The sequence below is a fragment of the Urocitellus parryii genome, chromosome 16 (assembly GCF_045843805.1).
Source record: "Urocitellus parryii isolate mUroPar1 chromosome 16, mUroPar1.hap1, whole genome shotgun sequence".
Classification (NCBI taxonomy): Eukaryota; Metazoa; Chordata; class Mammalia; order Rodentia; family Sciuridae; genus Urocitellus; species Urocitellus parryii.
This window is the reverse complement of record NC_135546.1, coordinates 24,403,697-24,426,633: the sequence shown is the minus strand read 5'-3', so window position 1 is coordinate 24,426,633 and position 22,937 is coordinate 24,403,697. Positions and strand designations below refer to the sequence as shown.

General features: G+C 35.4%; 1 pseudogene; it reads right to left on the bottom strand.

The window, feature by feature from the left end:
- Nucleotides 1–6,343: 6,343 nt before the first annotated feature.
- Nucleotides 6,344–22,584, bottom strand: LOC144250649 (uncharacterized; annotated as a pseudogene).
- Between the last annotated feature and the right edge of the window lie 353 nt (nt 22,585–22,937).

Here is a 22,937-nt window from a genome sequence, read left to right as displayed (position 1 = left end):
TGGCTTCCCCAGTGGGACATGTCATCTCTCTTAATTTTATTGTCTTCTCTGATGGATAACAGCAATCCAGGAGATCTGGGCTTCAAACTCTTAAAGTTTTCTGGACACATCTGGAAAAGGATCTTGATTGAGATTATTTTCTCATGTTGATAAGGAAACTTAAATTACTCTAATTCTGGTCGTAAAATCAAATTAGTCCAAACCTGTCCCACAACCTATAATGCCTCTACTTTGATATGAGGGACTCCTGGCACCCCCATAATTTCCCTGAAGCCCTGAAGTATGTGATGGGCCCCTCTTTCCTAGTTTGTACATGGAGCAAACCTTCTTGTGGTTAGTGATGGTTTGGTAAGTCATCCTTTCGAAAGTGACAGTCCTGTGATTTGAGCTCTAAGTGAAATATTAAATTTAAGGAAAGAAGAGGAAGACCTATAGGTCACATGTTGTAGAAATCACAAGCAGATGGATCTAATCAGAGCCGAGGCAGAGTCCGAGCTGGAGTCCACTCTGAGAAACCTACATGATCAACTCCACATTCTCTGGGAGAAAACCATGAAAAAACAGGCTCAGTATCCTGGGTACTGTATATAAATATACATAAAATCATTAACACGCTATATTAAAAAGGATACCCGTTTTCGGGAGTCAAAAGAAAGGACAGTCATTTCAAGCAGACCCACTTATGTTCCAGTTATAGAAATCAGAAGATAGTTCTTGAACACTGCCATTATCAACATGTGAAGGGTAATTACAAGCATGATAATGAATTAAACATTTATTTTTTCATGAGCTAATGGAAATTTGGACTAAATGGAAATATATAAAATGAAAACTAATATCAACAGACAGAAATTCCACATGGATGGGAAGAGGGAGGTTGGAAAACTGAAGAAGAAAGTCACAATAATTGCCAAAGCATGAGACCTCCAAAGCCACATGAGAGGGAAACATAAAACTGGAAATGTCATTGAACAAGTATTTCAGCATGTGAACAGTTAGGAAAGGCACATCAAGGGTGGAGGAAAAGAATCCCCTCATGCAGCCCCAATCCTGGACCAGCCACATGAAAGTTTTGTGCCTTTTGTGAATTTGGCTCTGCCTTAGTCCCTGGCATAGCCTACTAATCACCAAAGTGCCACCTGGAATTCTGTACCTCATACACACTGACTTCCGTGGAGGCTTCGGAATGATCAATGGCAGAAGGTTGGCCAGTACTCCCAACATTGTGGAGCCAAGAAGAGCTCTTTGGAGAGGTGGAGAATTGCAGACCACAACTTTGTTGTAATGTGGACATGCTGTGTAATTAGCTGTTGTTGAGTCCAATCTCTTTGTAGCCCTGATTTTTAATATAGAGGAAAATAGTTTCATCTCTACTTGTGAGGATTAGGCCAAAACATCCTGAACAAGTGGGTTCCAACCAGTTAGAGAAGGCTCTCTGGGGAGCTGGGCATGGTGGTATTTCCTGTAATCTCAGCAGCTTGGAAGGCTGAGGAAAAAGGGTCTTGAGTTCACAGCCAGCCTAAGTGAAAAAAATTTACTAAGCAGATCAGTAAGATCCCGTATCTACATAAAATAAGGATAGGGATGTGGCTCTGGGGTTGAGTGCCACTGAATTCAATCTTCGTCATCGTACCACCCTCCCCCAAAAGAAGAATGTCTGGGGAATGAGTCTCAGGCTTTGGATTTTTAAGAGCTTTCATGGAGGTTCTAAAGTGTAGAACTAGTATACAATAAGTGTTATGGGCCAAGCTCTGGGGTGGATGTGCATGCATTTGAATCCAGGCTTATATGTATATTTATATATATTATAGATTTGATGTTGATCTATTGATAGAATACTTCCTACACAAGGCATGGATGTGCTTTATTTAAAGTCTAAAATAATAGATTTATATTTTAAACCATCTGCAGCTACATATTGAAAAATAACAGTCATCAGAAAATCATGTATGAGAACCTAGATCATTTCATGACTCTTTAGAACATGTAGATCTATAAGGCAAGATAGTAAGAGAAACAATAAAAGTGAAACATTCATGAACTTGGGATGCCATTTAAAAATCTTAGGTGAATGTTGGTCCACAATCTGACTTCCATAACAAGACCCCTACAGCACAAAAATTAAAAATCAAGAATAAATAAAGGGGATAGATTCAAACTAAAAAGCTGCTTCTCAGCAAAAGAAAGAATAATGTGAAGAAAGAACCTACACATTTTATACAAATCACTTCAGTCAGAATGGCAATCATTAATAATACAGGCAACAGTAATTGTTTGTGAGGATGTGGGTGAAAAGGAACACTCACACATTGCTTATCAGATTGACTCCAAATTGGTGCAACCCCATGGAAAGCAGTATGGAGACGCCTTGAAAAACAAGAATGGAAACATCATTTGACCCAGCTATCCCTCTCTTTGGACTATGCCCAAAGCACTTAAAAACACCATACTACAGGAAAACAGCTGCACCAATGTTTATAGCAGCACAATTCACAATAGTTTAAACCATAGAAACAACCTATGTTTTCTTAAACAGATGAATGGATAAATAAAATGTGATATATGTATGTATATATATATATATATATATATATATATATATATATATATATATATAATTTCCCCCACCAATGGAATATTACTTAGCTTTAAAGATGAATGAAACTATGCCATTTGGTGGTAAAAGGATAGAGTTGAAGAATATCATGCTAAGTGAAATAAGCCACCCCCCCACACACAAACACAAAGGCCAAATGTTCCCTCCAATAAGTGTATGCTAATTCACAATGGGGGTGGGGAAGAATAGTTATTTAGATTAAGTAGAGAGGATTGCAGGGATGGGAGGGAATATGGGGATAGAAATGAAAGTAGAGTGAAACAGACATTACATATAATACATAATATATATAGATGCTAAAGCACTCAACAAGGGTGGGGGAGAGAATAGAAATTCAGTGGATTAGACAAAGTTGGACTGAAGAAAAGAAAAGGGAAATAGGAGTACAAATGACAGTAGAATGAATCAGACACAACTTTTCATTGTTTATATATAAATACACCACCAGGGAAGGTCCACACCATGTACACCTCAAGAATAAAATGCTAACAAAAATGAGTTTTACTCCATGTATAATATGTCAAAATTTGCTCTACTATCATGTATACCTAAAAAGAGTAAGACATTTTAAAAATGACAAGGGAAAATTTGTATACCGAGAAGGTTTGTGAGTTAAAAACTCTTCAATGAATGGTAATGTCATTAAGGTTAAATAAAAGTATAAAAGAGTACCTTGAGCCCATACAAAACAACAATGGTAAATAGAGTTGCCCATGTCAGTCTGCACAACAAGCTATAATCACAAAATTTTTGGTTTACAACTCTTTTCTATTTATTTTACAAAGCAGCACAAGAACAATACTTACAAGTTGAGCAGAGAGGAAACATTACATAGAAGTGTAATGAATACTATGAATAGTGCTGTGGGAACTCAAAGAAAGCATTCCCAATTTCCTCCCCCATGCAATAAAAAATCATGTAGTTGAAAGATACACTACTCCCTGATTAGATAACACATACATGTGTTTGTGACATTCAGTATGTGGGCAGCTGCTCAACTTGGCAGGTCAGATCCAATAGATAATGAAGACACTCTCTTCACACAAGACAGTGTTTCCTTGAGTAATACTATGAAAGCAAGAGAGAAAGCAAAAGGGAAAGACACAGGAAACTGTATTGCCAGACTAGGAAAATCCAACCACTGAACCTATGTACTGGGGAGTCCCAAAGAGCTTCTCAGGGTCCTGACTGGGAAGTGCTCGGCAGAGCATCCTCTCCACAGGTGAGAGTCTGAAGTCTTGTTCCAACTTGTATTGAAAGTGAGGCTGAATAAATACAAATTAGAACAAAGAAAACTTCATTCTAACATCTTGCATGACCTGGTGATCCCCTGAAGAACACGAAGTCCTCCCAAGAACAGGTCAGATCCTAGAGGAGGGAATGATAGCCTTGAGATGACTAAATAAATTGGGATTCCAATGAGTGAGTCACCGAGCCAGGTGCATTGAGAAATCAGCATTCTTTATTACATCAAGGACTGCAGACATCATTCCAATCAAGAAAAGGGAAGATCTTTAGTATTTTCCTTAGACCTCTAGGACTGTATCTTCCCTCCTGGCCTTATTAATAGTCTGAACTCTCATATGTAAAATGAAGCCAGTTTTCTGCATAAAATAATGTGGAGATAAGCATGAAACCTAGATATATACCCTTTGGAATAAAGAATGTTGTGAATATTATTCTCCTAGAACTTATCATTATATTTCAATATTTATTTTCCCAAATAAAGTTTGAAATGTTGGTGGGTGGTGTTTTGTTGACCCAAAAGGTTCACATATGAAGAGAATATTGTGTTTTTACTTTTTGAACATGACTTGTAGATGAGAGTCTAAGGTTTATTTCAATCAAAATTGTGTTTCTCTCTCTGTGGTGTCATGGGCTCTTGGAGTTATAAGATCTGAGTAGGGACATGGTTAGTTAATAGTACCTTATAATTACTGAGTTGCAGAGGGTTCTGCTAGACCATGACACATGCTATCTATCATATAATCCAATAAGTATAACAAACATTATATTGTAAATTATTAAGTAGAACCAAAGGGTCTACAAAATCAAAATATATAATGAAATAAAAAATGTGGGGGCATAAATGCTCCTACAGTATGTCTTTTTCTTTTTACAGTCATCAATTTACATGTTTCTATTTTACATGTTTTTACTGGGTATGCAAAACTAATGAGGTGGTCCAAAAGTGTGATGTTCTTCCTATACTAGAGGTGAGTATAGTCACCTCAGTGATGAACGTCATAGAATTCATGAGGAACTGCATGGTTTATTCAGTCCAAGAGTCAGGATGGGCCTATGGACCATGTGGATTCCCCAGGAAACATTAAGACTCTTTCCCCCTTCAGCAATCCTCGTTTATTGCCTGAATACACATGTCCGCTCCTAGTCTCTTGGGTCTTTCTGCTCTCCCTGATTGGGAGCTTGTATAACTCTCCGGAGTTGTAGATCCCTTAGGGTGTACTGCTATTATATAAGGTGAAATGTTAAACTCATTATTCAAACTAGGGATATCTGGGCATTATTTTAGTATCCCTAGGTCCTTCCTATAACTGTCTTAATTTTCCCATAATTACAAACAAGAGAGTATATAATTTACATAAATAATATTCTCCAAATAATACTTGATTAAACATATGAAATAATTAATGGAGACATTATAGCATTATTTACCCAATAGAATGTTTTACTATTGCATCGATCCAGTAGCAAAGTGAATAGTGGGAGATGTGTGACCTAATAACATCATTAAATGCATGACAAAGTTAACATTAAGAAATTCACACTTTATTTAGCAAGAAATTGCATCTGTAATGAAATACAAGTAAAAACGCTCTGTAAAACTGACATGGTGGACCATGCTGTGACCCTAGGGATGTGAGAAGCTTTGCAAGTTCAAAGTCAGGCTCCATAATTAGTGAGGACGTATGCAACTTAGCAAAACCTATCTCTAAATAAAAAAAAAAAATCTGAGGATGTGGTTTACTGATTAAGTGTCCCTAAGTTTAAGGGGCTCTGAAAATTTTAAATTTCATATAAATCTTAAGAAACTTCTGAAATAATCAACTCTGAGAATTTTTATTTCTCCAGAAAAATGAGACTCTTTAGTAATTGTTGATTTATACTAAAATTATATACTTTTAGGGATACACAATTCTATACTTGTATTTCCTTATTTCTACAATATCAGCTAAAGATTCTAGAAAATTTTCAGCAAATGTCAAAAGCAATTACCCATTTTCTACATTTAAATGATTTTTTCCCTCCTAGGTCCCAAATACTTCAAGGGATGGGCTATAGATACGAAACTTACTACAATCTTTATATTTGTCAAGGTGTTTTTCTAAATATTGTGCTGTTATCTAAGGTACACACTTTGGACAGATGCTACTCCACATTTGCTACAGATATGAGGTCAGTAATTAAAAAATGTTGGAAATTTGAATACAGTCTTGGACACAATCTATGGGTTTCTATATGCTATAAATCCTCCAGTGTTTTAAAAATGTTGGATCAATTGCCAAAGCTTTACAAAATTTTTTCCACATGTCCTCTCACTCGTATGAATTCTGAGGTGCTGAGTAGGGTGTGAAAATTATTGGAGACTCTGTCACCTATTTTATATTTATATGATTTCTGTGCTATCATATCTCTGGTGTGAAATAGTATTGAACTACTGTGAAATAGGGTTGATTCATCCTTAAAAACACTGATGCAATGTTTTCATTGTAAAACTTCTCCAGTGTAAAATCTATAATGTTTAGTAAGATGTGATCTTCAATATTAAAAGATTTGCCATTCTTCACATTTATAGGACTTCTCTCTAGTATGGGTTCTCTGGTGTCGAGTAAGTGACGATTGTTGATTAAAAGCTTTGCCACATTCTCTACATTTGTAGGGCTTCGCTGGTGCTGGGTAAGTGTTAATATGTGATTAAAACTCTTGCCACACTCTTTACACTTGTAGGGCTTCTCTCCAGTGTGGATTCACTGGTGATGAGTAAGTGATGATTGTTGACTGAAACTTTTGCCACACACTGTACGTTTGTAGGGCTTCTCTCCAGTGTGGATTCTCAGGTGCTGAGTAAGTACTATTTTTTGATTAAAACTCTTGCCACACCCTGTACATTTGTAGGGCTTCTCTCCAGTATGAATCCTGTTGTGGTAATGGAGATGTGAGTTTGTATTAAAACTTTTGCCACAAACTTTACATTTGTAGGGCTTCTCTCCAGTATGAATACGTTTGTGCCAATTACACTGTGAGATGCTATTAAAAGCTTTGCCACATTCTTCACAGCTGTAGGGCTATTCTCCAGTGTGAATTCTCTGGTGGTGAGTAAGTGATGATGTGTGACTAAAACTCTTGCCACACACTTTACATTTGTAGGGCTTCTCTCCAGTATGAATCCTTTTGTGACAATTACGCTGTGAGATTCTACTAAAAGCTTTGCCACACTCTTTACATTTGTAGGGCTTCTCTCCAGTGTGGATTCACTGGTGCTGAGTAACTGATGATTTTTCACTAAAACTCTTGCCACACACTTTACATTTGTAGGGCTTCTCTCCAGTATGAATCCTGTTGTGGCGATCAAGATTTGAGTTTCTATTAAAACTCATGCCACACACTTTACATTTGTAGGGCTTCTATCCAGTATGAGTTCTCTGGCAATTTTTAAGGCTTGGTTTTTGACTGAAACCTTTGCAAAATTATTTACATATGTAGGGCATCACTCCAGGGTGTGTCCACTGGTGACAAATAAGATTTGAGCTTTTATTAGAAGTTTTGTCACATTCTTTGAATTTGCATGGCATATCATCTGAATGAACACTGTGATGTTGAGTAAAGTTCTTGAGTGCATTGCATTCTTCACATTGGTAGGTCTTCTCTGTAGAATAATTTTTTTTGGTGTAGAGTAAGGTTGAGAAACTTTTTAAGGCTTTCCCTCACTTTTTACATTTACAGGTCTCTCCTTCATTATAATCCTCTGTTACTTAACAAGTTGAAACTTTTCACTAAAAGTTTTTTCACATTCTTTAAATTTGTAGAATTTATCACTGTCATAGTATCTGCTGTGTTTAAAAAATATAGCAAAGCATGTGCTTGCTCAATATCTTCTATACTTATAGGGCTCTCTTTCTCTATTAATTTTCTTGTATTAAGCAAGCTCTGCACTGTGGTTAAGAGCCCTTTAACATATCTTACACTTGCAGGTTTTGTCTTGGCTATGAATATTTTAATGAATACTAGTTTTTGATCACTAAAGCAAGACTTTCCTACATTTTTCATCTTGGTAAATTTCCTTCAGAAAAGAACTAGGATTTCTCTATGTTCATAATTTTTATCACCAATGTAAATATACTGGTCATTACTCAGGGTAGACACATGGCTTAATGTGTTACTTATAGCATTATCTATATAGTGCACTTTCCAGAAATCTGTACCAGAATTGTCGTTGAGCAATAGTGGGGGAGTAGAAACTTTTCTACAATTACTAATATTGTCCATTTGTGCACAAGGAGAAATTAATCTTTTGTTTCAGAAAATGGACATTTTATAAAGAAACTCCCAAAAGGATCACTTTTAGAAATATCTTTTCTGTACAAATATTTGACTTGAATTTTAAATCAGTGCTACTTTTATAATTGGCCAAGTTAAAACCTGATGCATGGACTAGATTTCAAATTTTCCACATTGCCTTTCAGTTCAAAAATGGCTGTGGATTTATTCTTAAAGACATATAAAACTCCTCAAAATAATTGGAATACATTGAATTATTGTTTCAGATATTAATTGTCTCTGGTGTCTTTTGACAAAAAAATTTTATCATAAATAGGGACTACTGATTGATTTTGTCTATTATAATACAATTTTTGAACTTTACTCTCACCTATATTTTCCCATTGTATTCTTGGTTGTAGATAGTCAAAGTCACACTTTCTATATCTTCCCTCTCTCTCATTTATTCCCTGCTCTGGAAAAATTTGTCGAGGATGATGAGAAGTCATGGCTGTAATAAATAAAAATAACAAACATGTTTATTTACTGTACTGGGTTGAGTATATTTTGGAAACCTAAGAAATTACAGGAAATAATAACATCAGCATGGGAGTGGATTATTAAATCCAAGTCCATCATTACTGTAGAAATATATAAATCAAATAAAAATACACACAGAAAATTACTTTGAAGATTGTCCTAATCATCTTTGTGTTCACAGTATCCAAGATGAGTACATTACTATGGAGAGTAATATAGTAGAGAAAAATATATTGTGTTACACAAAGATTTTCCTCCTTCAGAATATATTTTCAAAATCTATCAACTTTCTTCTGTTTCATTAAAGATAAAAATATGAAACATGTGAATATTTGGGGACTGTTCAAAAAGGGGTTCCTGCTTACCAACAGAAAAAAACATGGCTAAATCAACTGTAAGCAAAGTTATGAATCACTCAAAGGGAATAGTCAATTATCATTTAAAAGAAGTTTACTGAACTAAACCAAGACACAAAAAACAGAATAAAAATTAGTCCAGAATTGTTAATAGTAATAAGCAGAAAATGTATGTTTAAAGACTTTCTTTAGAAAACGTTGGAAAGAGTCAGGAGTGGTTGTACATAGCAACATAGGAGGTTGAGCTAGAGCATCAAAATTTGAAGGCCAGACAAAGTGAAAAATGCAAAGTGCTAAATCACCCTTTAGTTCTCTTTCCAGTACTAATAAACACATCTCTAAAAATACAAAACAAGGAACATCCAAGCAGCAGAGTTTTCTCCATGTTGTAAAGACTTAAAGTAGTTTTTAATCCAAGTTTTAAAACTCAGAATACTGAGAGCATCCAAGAGAAAAAGATGGGTCACCTAGAAATGTGTAACTATATAATCGTGAAATCCAATCTTCACAACACAGGAAGAAATTCTAGTCTTTCTATATTCAACCAAGACATTATATTCACAGCTACTACCTTTCAAAAGTGAAGGAAAATGAAGACTTTAAACATATAAAAATACACACACTATTCATTAACACTGGATCTGTTCTCCAAAAAGTACTAAATGTAATCTTTCATAATAAAATGTAAGTGCACAGCATCATAAGTCATATGAAATTTTAAACATTTCTTGGCAAAACAATACTATTTTATTGTAATGATGGGTCATAAAACATGTAATTTTGCAATAGAATTTGAAAGAAAAAAAGCATAACAACAATACTGTTAGTAGGCATATATACCTGTAACAATAATATAATTTTCAAAGAACATATAAATATATTCAGTTTTTTAATAAAGTGAAGTCAAGTTGATATTCATACAAAGTATGAATAGGAGACTCTTCAGTTTTAGACTTTTTGTTAGCAAATGCAAGATTACAAAATTCTGATCAAAACAAAACTTGGATATCTGAATTAACTCTAAATATTGCAACTGTTGGTAGTCTACATGATACTCTAAATCTAAGCACACACACATACTGAAAGCAAAAGGATATAATAATGACACATACAAAAGTGATCAAACAAAACCTGGGCTGTCTAAATTATAGTACACAAAACATAGTTTAAGACAGTTATAGGACATAGAAAGAATTTTAAATTAAAAAAAACTTTGAAAAGAGGCAAAAGAGTGAAAAGTACCCTTTTCCTTAGCTTCTGAATTAAGAGTAAATACATTCGCTACATACTTCATACTTCCTATGTACAAAGAAAACACTGAGAGGGTTGAATGAAAACAAAGAATCACTGTCATACTAAGAGACATCAATCCCCACTTACTGAAAAGCAAAATACAGGGAAGCAAAATGGTAATTGCAAAGCATAAGACTTTGAAAATATTTTGAAACTACTATAGACTTATAGAATCCCTGTTCTTAATCACAACTGGGATATTATGCTGGTTAGATCAATTTTATATATTAAAACAAAGGTTAATAAATATTTTTAAGTGATAGTTATTTTGTAACCAACATGGAATAAATATTTGAAATCAAAAGTGGTAGGGATTTTCAAAAATCCCTAAATATGTGTCAGTTGATTGAAGACTCTTGGGCATGCTGTTGTTCAAAATTGAAAGATTATATTTAAAGATGTTTATACTAGTTAAATTTAACTAGAGGCTCCATGTAGTATTCATCAACCTCCCATTGTTAAAAATTTTTTTTTTGCCGAGAAATATACCCCAAAATACAAATAAGACTATTTCCCTGCTAAAATTATACTAAAATTTACAGCATTCAATTGTAAAAGCAAACATGGAGTCAGGTAGATGGAGATCTTAGTGAGTGTGGCAATAAGCCCTCACATCAATAGCAAATTAAAAACATTGCACACCAGTGTTGTTACATTGTTATTCAACAGAGCCATCATGGGGCACGCAAACCAAATATCCCTTGAAAAGAACGATGAGCCATATTGGAATATACAAACTATAGAACTTTGAAGTCAAAGAATTTATTCTAATTATATATTTTACAAAATGTAGGTACAAGAAGTTAACTGAAATGTCACTGAAAGAATACTGCAGAATTCTATGAACATGACATCTCTAAACTTAAAAAGAAGCTTTCTGAACAAAAGAGAATAGTTTTGTGATAAGGAGACAATTATGAGCCCTTGCTTTTGAGGCATTTTATTTTTGAGATGTAAACTTTTAGATATATATTGCATAACAATTTGAATTACTATTACTGAACTGTATATTTAAAATTTTAGAGACAGTAAGTTTTATTTTGTGGTTTTGATTACAATAAAAAATAAAAGAAAGAGAATTGCAACATTTCTCAAAGCTACATTTAAAATAATGTGGTCTTTATTTTATAAATAATAACAAACTCATCAGTATACAAATGATGGGCATGCATGTAATCTCAGCTACTAGGAAGTCTTAGGCAAGAGAATTGCAAATTCAAGACATCCTCAATAACTTAGTGAGAACCTCTACAAAATATGAGTGAAAAGGAGCTTGGGGTGTAGTTCAGCATGAGAGTATCAGTGCCATCAATCCCCATTACACTTATACATAGAAAACTTCAATTTCTACATACATGGGCAGAATGAAAAGCCAATCAAGATAAAATACAAAAGTATTGGACAAAAGAGGCTTAATATTTATACAAGCAAAAGCACACATAATATTATTGGCAATACAAACAAGAATCATACATATCTTAGTTTGTGAAGCAATTAACTGATAAAAGGAAACCCAGGCTATAACAGGAAACCTACTGTACACAATTTAAAAAAAAGCAAATTATAAATATCTAGAGATGTATTATTTTACAAATCCTCTAACTCAAATAAAACTTACACCATCTCTCAAAACAGCAGTCTTTGGTCCAACTTGACATTCATTCCTTGAAAGATAATTTCACAGAAAATCCATTACACATATCATAAAGAACACTGATAAGGAAATTTTAGTGAAAAAATGTACAAATAAGATTACAGAAACTTACTTATGATAGAAATGTATTACAATGGGTGGACCTAGAGGTCTCCAGAAATGTGCAAAACTTTCCTGAAAATAATGGAAGAAGATCTGGAGTTGTAGAGTAGTGTTAGAGAGCTTGCCTAGCATGTGTGAGGCCCTGGGTTCAATTCTCAGCACCATATATGGATAAATAGGAAATTCATTAAAAACTAAAAATATATTTTTTAATTATGGAATAGCTGTCAGGTAATATTGACACTCACAAGGCAAGGGGAGTGTTTTGTTGTTAATTTGAATGTATGGAGACATTACTGGAGGAAAAGCAGTATATAACATAATTTTAAAGCACAAAACACAGGACAGGATTTTCTGATAACAAGAGAAAGAATTCAAAGCTTCTCAAAAATATTTTCTGCTGGATAATGTGTCAATGAACCTTTTGAATTTAGGCTTCCTCGCCTACCTCAAATATGTCCTCTGCTATATGTGGGCCACAGTATTTGACATCAGTGCATTCCTCTAAGTCAACCATATGTCAAGTGAAAGATATATATCATACCACCAAAGGAAAACATTAAGGATGAAAATAAACATCATCAACATTTTCTTGTCAGCACCAAGAACTACCCCATCTTCTTTATTGAAAGCATAAATCTGCAACACATTCTTGTGGAGAAGTTCCCAAATGATATACTTCAAGAAAAAAAACTAAATAATGATAATTAGGAATTTTGAAGAAAGTTATGCTCACCCACAAAGACTAGGTTGCTGTAGTTCTCCAACATCACTTCTCTATATAAATTCTGCTGAGCAGGATCCAGGCATTCCCATTCCTCCTTAGAGAAATCAATAGCCACATCCCCGAATGTCAATGGCTCCTGAAATAAAAATTGTTAGATCAATAGAACATGGACCAAACCTTATTCAGTTTTTAATTTTAATGAAGAATTTGTAAAACTGACTGTCATGTAGGAGAGTGACTTTAATTATGTAATAAGATACTTTCCATTATCTAATTCAGAGAAAAATACATAAGTCCAAAAACAGTACATATATTCCATATCAGAGTGAAGTGAAGGATATATACCATAACCCAAGGACTGAATAAAAGCCCAACTGCTAACTTTTCTGCCATCAGTGAATGTGAAATTCGGCGGACTTTCTAAATGCAAATCATACTTGTCAGAGATATTTTCATAAGGTGATTGCGCACAAGAGAGACAAAAAGACTGGTAAAAAAGCTTTTGAAAATAGTGTGCTTCCTATTCTCTCTGCTTTCTATCCATGAGATAGATCGAGATCCCCAATACAATTAGGTTCAAATATCATCCATGAAACATTCCCAATGTGTAAAATATTCATAAAATATTAATGTTTGGAGACATGTAAAGTGACACTTCCACCTTGTGAAAAGACAAACTTGAAATATTCCAAGTACTATAAGCAGTTCAATGAGTGAATCAATTTGGTAAAATAGAATGAACAATGGGTTACAGAAGACTTCAAGGAGGATATTAAATATTCTTAGAGGTAAACAAGAACATTGACACAACATATCAAAATCTCTTGGACACTATGAAAGCAGTACAAGGAGGAAACTTCATTGCATGGAGTTCATTCTTTAAAAGAAGAAAAAGTCAATAATTAATCTCATACTTTATCTCAAAGCCCTAGAAGAACAAATCAACAACAAAAGCAGTAGAAGGCAAGAAATAATTGAAATTAGAACTGAAATTGAATTAAAAGAAACAATTAAACCTTGACAAAAAGTTGGTTCTCTGACAGATCCCTATCTATGCTAATAAAAAGAAGGAGAGAGAAAATTCAAATTACCAGCATACATGATGAAAAATGCAATGTCCCAACAGACACTACAGAAATAGAGAGGATATTTAGAAACTATCTTGAAAATCTATACCCCAATAAAATAGAACACATTCAAGGCATCTACAAATTTCTTAAGTCATATGATGTGCCCAGATTAAATCAGGAAAACATACACAATTTAAACAGACCAATATTAAATGATGAAATACAAGATGCCATCAGAATCTTACCAACCAAGAAAGCCCAGCACCAGATGGATACACTGCCGATTTAAACAAGACCTTTAAAGAAGAAACTCAAAAATACCAATATTCTTCAATTTATTTCATAAAATACAAAAAGAAGCAGCACTTCCAAACTCATTCAATGAGGCCAATATCACCCTGATCCCCAAACCAGGCAGGGATAAATGAAAGAAAGAAAACTTCAGGTCAATATCTTGAATGAACATAGATGCAAAAATTCTGAATAAAATTCTGTCAAATTAAATACAAAAACATGTTAAAAAGGTCGTGCACCAAGATCAAATCAGCTCTATGTGTGTAATAAGAATTGTAATGCATTCCACTGTTGTCATGTATTTAAAAAAATAAATTTTTAAAAAAGAAAGGTATTGAAACCCATTGGGGAAATGATAAGCCTGCATGGCTATATATCTTAAAAACACAGAGCTGGAAGGGAAGTTGCATGAACAACATGAGAAACCAAGAAAGAATGTGCCCCAAACAAAGATGCTACATTATTAATATCTATGGTCAGAATAGCAGGATAAATAGGAGAAGGTACATAATTTTCTGTGAATTAAAGGATCCTATGAGAGAAAATACAGGCAGCAAAGGATCATTTTGATAAAGAGCTACATAAGCAAATACAGAAAGAAAAAGATTCCTTCAATAAGGAGATAGAGATTTTGAAAAAAAAAAAAAACCACAAAACAGAGATCCTTGAAATGAAGGAAACAGTAAACCAAATTAAGAACTCAATAGGAAGCATCTCCAACAGAATAGATCACTTGGAAGAAAGAACCTCTGACATTGAAGGCAAAATATATAATCTTGAAAAAATAAAGTTGACCCCAGTGAAGATGGTAAGAAACCATAAGCAGAAGATTCAAGAATTGTGAGATAATATGAAAAGACCAAATTTAACAACTATTGGGATAGATGAAGGCATAGAGGTCTAAACTACAGAAATGGACAATCTATTCAATGAAATAATACCAGAAAAATTTCCAAACATGTAGAGTGAATTGGGAAATCAAATACAAGGATCATATAGGACACCAAATGAACAACATCACTACAGGTCTACACCAACGCAAATCATAATGAAAACACCTAGCATACAGGAGAAGCAGAGCATTTCAAAAGCCACAAGAGAAAGCAATCAAATTACATATGGGGAAAACCAATCAGGATCTCTGATTTCTGAACTGAGACCCAGAAATCTACAAGATCCTGCAACAATATAAACCAAGCTCTGAAAGAAATGGATGCCAACCAAGAATCATACCCAGCAAAATTAAATTTTGATTAGCAATTAGATTTCAATTCAGATGTTATTTTATGACAAAATAAAAACCTTCCATCATACACAAATTTAAAAGAATTTACAACCAGAAACCTGCAGTCCAAGTTTTGGCAAAATATTCCATGAGGAGAAAATGAACAACAATAAAAAAATCAGAAAAGGGTAGTATCACTCTAAAGGAAAAATCTATCAAAGAGAAACTGACTTAAATACCAAAAATAAACAAAAATAACTGGGAATACAAATCTTGACTAAATAATAACCCTGAAAGTTTAGTTCCAACTCAGCAATAAAAAAGACAGGCAGATTAGATTAAAAAGACCAACAATATGCTGCCTCCAAGAGACTCATCTCATAGGAAAAGACACCCAGAGACTAAAGGTGACAGGTTGGAAAAAAATATATCGCTCAGGCTGGGGCTGGGGCTCAGTGGTAGAGCACTATCCTAGCACATGTGAGGCCCTGTACTTGATCCTCAGCACCTCATTAAACTAAATAATAAAGGTATTGTGTTTGTATACAAAAAATAAATATTAAAACACATACCACTCACATGGACTGTGGAGGCAAGCAGGGGTTTCTATTCTTATATCAAATAATGTGGAATTCAAGTGAAAGTTAATCAAAAGGGATAAAGAAGGACACTTCATACTGCTTAAAGGAACCATACAACAACAAGACAGAACAATTATAAATATACACACCCCCAAAACAATGGAGCATCTATGTTCAAACAGACTCTTCTCAAGTTTAAGGGCCAAGTAGACCACAAGACAATAATTCTGGGTGACTTTAACACACCTCTTTTGCCACTGGATTGATCTCCCAAACAATATCCAGACAGAAACTATAGAACTCAATAATACAATCAGCAGCTTAGATTTAACTGACATACATAGACTGTTTCATCCTTCAACAGGCGAAGACACTTCCTTCTCAGCAGCAAATGGATCTTTCTCTAAAATAGACCATATGTCATGCCAAAAAGGAACTCTAAGCAATACAGAAAAGTAAAGATACTACCCTGCATTCTATCAGATAATAATGAAAGGAAATTAGATTTCAATGATAAAAATAGAAGCTACTCATATACCTAAATAATATGCTAGTGAATGAACAATGGGTTGCAGAAAACAACAAAGAGGAGATTTAAAAATTCTTAGAGGTGAATGAGGACTCAGATACAACATTTCAAAATCTCTGGGACACTATGAAGGCGTTACTAAGAGGAAAGTTCATTGCATGGAGTTCATTCCTTAAAAAAAGAAAAAGTCAAATAAATGACCTAAAATTACATCTCAAAGCCATTGGAAAAACAATTAATCAACACCAAAAGCAGTAAAGGACAGAAAATAATTAAAATCAGAGCTGAGATCAATAAAATTGGAACAAAAGAAGCAAATAAAAATAGACAAAGTGACTGGTAATGGTACCACCATTTGACACAGCTATCCCACTCCCTGGTCTATACCTAAAGGACTTAAAAGCAGCATACTACAGGGACACTGTCACAATGTTTTTAGCAGCACAATTCACAAGAGTTAAACTGTGGAACCAACATAGATGGCCTTCAGTGGATGAATGGATAAAGAAAACGTGGCATTTGTACACAATGGAATATTACTTAGCAATAAAAGAAAATAAAATCATGGCATTTGCAGGTAAATGGATGGCATTGGAGAAGATAATGCTAAGTTAGCCAAACCCAAATAACAAATGCTGAAAATTTTCTCTGATATAAGGAGGCTGACTCATAGGGGGGTAGGGAGGGAGAGCATGGCAGGAATAGATGAATTCTATTTTGGGCAGAGTGGTGGGAGGAATAGGGAGGGGAAAGGGATTAGCAAAAATGGTGGAATATAATATTCATCATTATCCAAAGTACATGTATGAACACATGAATTGATATCAACCTATTTTATATACAGAGATATGAAAAAATGTGCTGTATATGTGTAATAAGAATTGTAATATATTGTGATGCCATATATTTTAATTTTTTTTAATTTTCAAAATGAAAAGTTGGCTCTTTGAAAAACAAATATATTTGATAAAACCTTATCCATGCTACTATAGAGAAGGAGAGAAATACTCCAATTACTATAATCCATGATGAAAAACGAAATATCACCATGAACATTAGAGAAATACAGAAGATAATTAGAAATTATTTTGAAAATTTGTACTGCAATAAAACAGAAAATATTGAAGTCATCAACAAATGTCTAGAATCATGTGACTTACCCAAACCGAGTAAGTTAGACAGATCATTTTCAAGCAATGAAATAGAAGACACCATCAAAAGCCTACCAACCAAAAAACAAATAAATAAAGCCCAGGACTCAATGGATACAAGACCTTCAAAGAGGAACTAACACCAACACTCCTCAAATTATTCTATGAAATATAAAAAGAGGGAGCACTTCCAAACTCACTCTATAAGGCCAATATATCCTTCATTCTAAAATCAGACAAACACAGAAAAGAAAGTGCACTTCAGACCAATACCTCTAAAAAGCAGAAACAAAAATTCTGAGTAAAGTTGTGGCAAATCAAATACAAAAACGTATCAAAAAGATGGTTCATAATGATGAAGAGGGATTCATCTGAGGGATGCAACGTTGGTTCGACATACAGATATCATTAAATGTAATTCATCACATCAGTAGATTTAAAGATAAGAACCTTATGATCATCTCAACAAATGCAGAAAAAGCATTTGACAAAATACTGCACCCCTTCATGTTCAAAACACTAGAAAAACAAGGGATAACAGGAACTTCTCTCAATATTTTAAAGGCTATCTATGCCAAGTCTCAGGCCAACATCATTCTAAATGCAGAAAAACTGAAGGCATTCCCTCTATAATTGGAAACAAGACAGGGATGCCCTCTCTCACACTTCTATTCAATATAGTTCTTGAAACACTGGCCAGAACAATTAGACAGATGAAAGAAATTAAAGAATAAGTATAGGAAAAGATGAACCTAACATAGCAGTATTTGCTGATGATATGATTCTGTACCTAGAAGACTCAAAAAACTCCACTAGAAATCTTCTAGAACTAGAATTCAGCAAAGTAGCAGGATATAAAATCAACACCTGTAAATCAAAGGCATTTCTGTATATCAGTGACAAATCCTCTGAGAGAGAAATGAGAAAAACTACCCCATTCACAATATCCTCAATAAAAAAAGATACTTGGGAATCAACAAGAGGTGAAGGATCTATACAATGAAAACTATGAAACACTAAAGAGAAATCAAAGACCTTAGAAGATGGAAAGATTTAACTTTATCTTGAATAGGCAGAATTAATATTATCAAAATGGCCCTACTACCAAAAGCACTCTACAGATTTAATGCAATTCTGATCAAAATCCCAATGGCATTCCTCATAGAAATAGAAAAGCAATCATGAAATTTATCTGGAAAAATAAGAGACCCAGAATAGCTAAAGCAATCCTTAGCAGGAAAAGGGAGGCAGGTGGCATTGCTATACCAGACCTTAAACTATACTACAGAGCCACAGTAACAAAAACAGCATGGTTCTGGCATCAAAACAGGCTGGTAGACCAATAGTACAGAATAGAGGACACAGAGACCAACCCACAAAACAACAATTATCTTATATTAGACAAAGGTGCTAAAAATATGCACTGGAAAAAGATAGCATCTTCAACAAATGGTGCTGGGAAAACTGGAAATCCATATGCAGCAAAATAAAATTGAATCCCTCTCTCTCACCATGCATAAAAGTTAACTCAAAATGGATCAAGGATCTAGGAATTAAACCAGAGACTCTCCAAATAGAAGATAAAGTAGGCCTTATCTCCATCATGTGGGATTAGGCTACAGCTTCCTTAATAACACTCCTATAGCACAGGAATTAAAACCAAGAATCAACACATGGGATGGATTGAAACTAAAGATTTTTATTAAAAAAAAAAACAATAGAATAGAGAGCCTACATTCTGGGAGCAATTTTTTACCCCTCATACATCAGATAGAGCACTAATATCTAGGGTATATAAAGAACTCAAATGTCTTAACACCAAAAAAATCCAATCAATAAATGGGCCAAGAACCTGAAAAAACACTTCTGAGAAGAGGATATACAATCAATCAACAATTATATAAAAAAAGTTCATCATCTCTAGCAATCAGAGAAATTAAAATTAAAACCACTCTAAGATACCACCTCACTGCAGTCAGAAGGGCAGATATTATGAAGACAAACAACAATAAGTGTTGGTGAGGATGTGGGGGAAAGGTACACTCATACACTGCTGGTGGGACTGCAAATTGGTGCAGCCAATTTGGAAATCAGTATGGAGATTCCTTGGAAATCTGGGAATGGAACCCCCATTTGAACCAACTATTTCCCTTCTCAGACTATACCAAGAAACAAAAACAGCATACTACAGAGACACAGCAGGTCAATGTTTATAGCAGCACAATTCACAATAGCTAAACTATGGAGTCAACTTAGATGCCCTTCAGTGGATGACTGGATAAAATATAATGTGGCTTATATACACAATGGAATATTACTCATCATTAAAAAAGAACAAAATCATGGCACTTTCATGTAAATGGATGCAGTTGGAGAAGATAATGCTAAGTGAAGTCCGCCAATCCCCCCCAAAAAAATGCCGAACCTTTTCTCTGATATAAGGAGGCTGAATCATAGTGGGTTAGGGAGGGGGAGCATGGGAGGAATAGATGAATTCTAAATAGAGTAGAGGGGTGGAAGGGAAAGGGAAGGCACAGGGGATTAGCAAGGATGATGGAATGTGATGGACATCTTTCTACAAAGTTCATGAAAATTTGAAATATGAAAAATTGTGCTCTATGTGAAATAAGGATTGTAATGCATTCCACTGTTGTCATGTATTTAAAAAAATAATAAAAACCATTAAAAATCATGATCTAAAAAACATCTAGAAAAAAGAAAGAAAGAGGAAAGAAAGAAAGAAAGAAAGAAAGAAAGAAAGAAAGAAAGAAAGAAAGAAAGAAAGAAAGAAAGAAACTGAGATAGGATGCATTTGGTGCTACATACCTGATATATCCAGTGGTCTGGAGGCTGAGGCAGGGGGATCACAATTGTGAAGCTTACCCTAGCAACTGAGTGAAACCCTGCCTAAATTTAAAAATAAATAGGCAGTAGTGATTTTTAAAAATTAAGAAAAAATTAAATTTTTTAAATAAAAATTTTAAAAGTGTTCAGTAATAGGGCACCCTGGTTCCAATCCCCAGTTTCACAAAAGGAAAAAACGAATGAAAAAAAGTCCTTTTCAAAGTTACAGAAAAAATATTTTTAAATTTATACATTCTATATATGAAAACAAAAATTCTAATCCACAAATGACTCCATTAAAGAGAACAAGGAGAAGTGACAGATGAAAGAAACCAATTGCCTCACCTTTAACCAAAACTCTTCTAAGAAAGGAGAACAGAGACTACTAGAGAAACGCAGGCTAGAGCCATGAACAACCCCTTCAAATAGCAGGTATCTAAATGTCCCTTCATCACAAAGCAATCAACGTGTTAAGAAAGGAGGGACTGCACCATAAAGTCACATTGAACAAAAATTGCAGATCCCAGCCCCCTTGGGTAGGAAAGTGCCCACGGAGTTGTGGTTCTCAGGGTCCCAAGACTCTGAAATCCACCACAGAAGAAATTCAGGGAGGAGACTTGAGCTGCCAATTTGCACAGGAGATACCCATGTGTTCAATAATGAGAATAAAAAGAATCCAACATCTTTAAAACCTGAGAAATGTGAAATAAACGCCTATCAGAGAGAAAATTAAACAGTATCAATGAAGATAGGAAAGAAAAGAATTCTAATAAACTCAAAGAATTTAAGTGCTTCTTAATTATTTGTGGAAAGTGTTTTGCCATTAAAGACACGATAGCCCTGCCACAGGGACTTGCTGAAATCAGTTCATAGGACCAGGATAATACATTAATAGTCATGGGATATTCAGATTAAAAATAGTGTAAAATACCATGGGTAAGTTTTACACGGGTGCCATATGCATGTGGTATTATGTATAACTATGATGCACTAATAAACAATCCAGCATGCTTTTCTCTTAATGGAAGCACCCAATCCTAAAATTCATCCACAAAGTTAAATATATGTAAACTTATCCAAGAAACTTTTGAATTATAAGAGCAAAAAATTATAAGAGAAAAAAATAATAAGAAGAAGATATTATTACCTAACACGTGCATTGTGAAGCTGTTCTGTTACAATTGTCATCAAGTAATCACGACTTCAACAGAGTCCACCCACGAAACCACGTGGTTGTAAAAATCATACACTTAATTGCAATGGAAAAGTCATTATCAATCCAACCCTAACCAGGCCAATCTCAGCACTTAGCTAGACCAGCGGGCAGAATAAAAACTAAAAACTACCAAGGAGAGAGCTCAATAGTAAAGCACCTTTCTGTTAACTATCAAGACAACAACAACAACTATAACAACAACAACAACAACAAAAAAAAAAACAATAAACTCCCCAAAATTAGTTTAGGAATAGGCAAGGTCCCTGTTCACCGCAGCTTCCCTTCTGCAGGAAAATGGTGTTTGGAAATTTGATTTTTTTGGGGGGAGGGGGGGTGCTGGGCATTGAACTCAGGGGCACTTCACCACTGTGCCCCATCCTCAGCCCTAGTTTGCATTTGATTTCGAGGCAGGGTCTCCCTGAGTCTCTAAGTGCCTCACCCACTTTTGGAGGCTGGCCTTGACCTCGAAATCCTTCTGCATTAGCCCCCACCCCCAGCCACTGGGAATGACAGATGTGTGCCATTTCCTGGCTTGGAATTGGATTCTTCTAGTGCTGCCACCTGTCACTCACCACAGTCCGGGAAGAAGCCAGGCTGCCTCCCTCACCTGCCAGAGAGATAGGACTTGAGCAGGGGCTGAGGCTGCCTCAGGAGATGGGGATGCTGCCAGGAGTCTCCGCCACTGTCACGCTCTCCATTCGGCTGGCCAGGGGGACAGAGGGGCACTGACCCCAATGGGCTCAGGCCTGTGGTTGCAGAGAGCCCCGGAGTCAGGGTCGGACAACTCGGGTTCCCCCCACAGCGGGTCACGCCAGACGGACTCCCTGCCCTGCCTCCCTCCTGAGCCTTCCTGTCCAGGCACCAGGTGCCACCGCACACTCACCATCCCCTGGTGCCCAGCAGTCAAGCCTGCCCTGGGGAGCTTCGGCTCCTGCATGGCAGGGCCACCCGGGATCCTTGGCAGGAGCGAAGCCTAGAGTCCAACTGCAGAAATCTGAGTCGAACCACGGACAGCAGAGAAATAAATCCCATTCCAAGCGCGGAGGCCCGCCCCCTGCTGCTGAGTACGCTCAGGATTGGACAGCGCTCAGCACAGGGGCTTCTGATTGGACACGGAACCAGTCAGTCTCCGCTCTCCTGAGTCTGAGCCCAGAGAGCTGTCTTTTTGAGTGACAGGGGGGTGATATCCTCTGCAGGCAAGGAGGAAACAAGAATGGCAGGGTTTGGGTGCAACTTTTT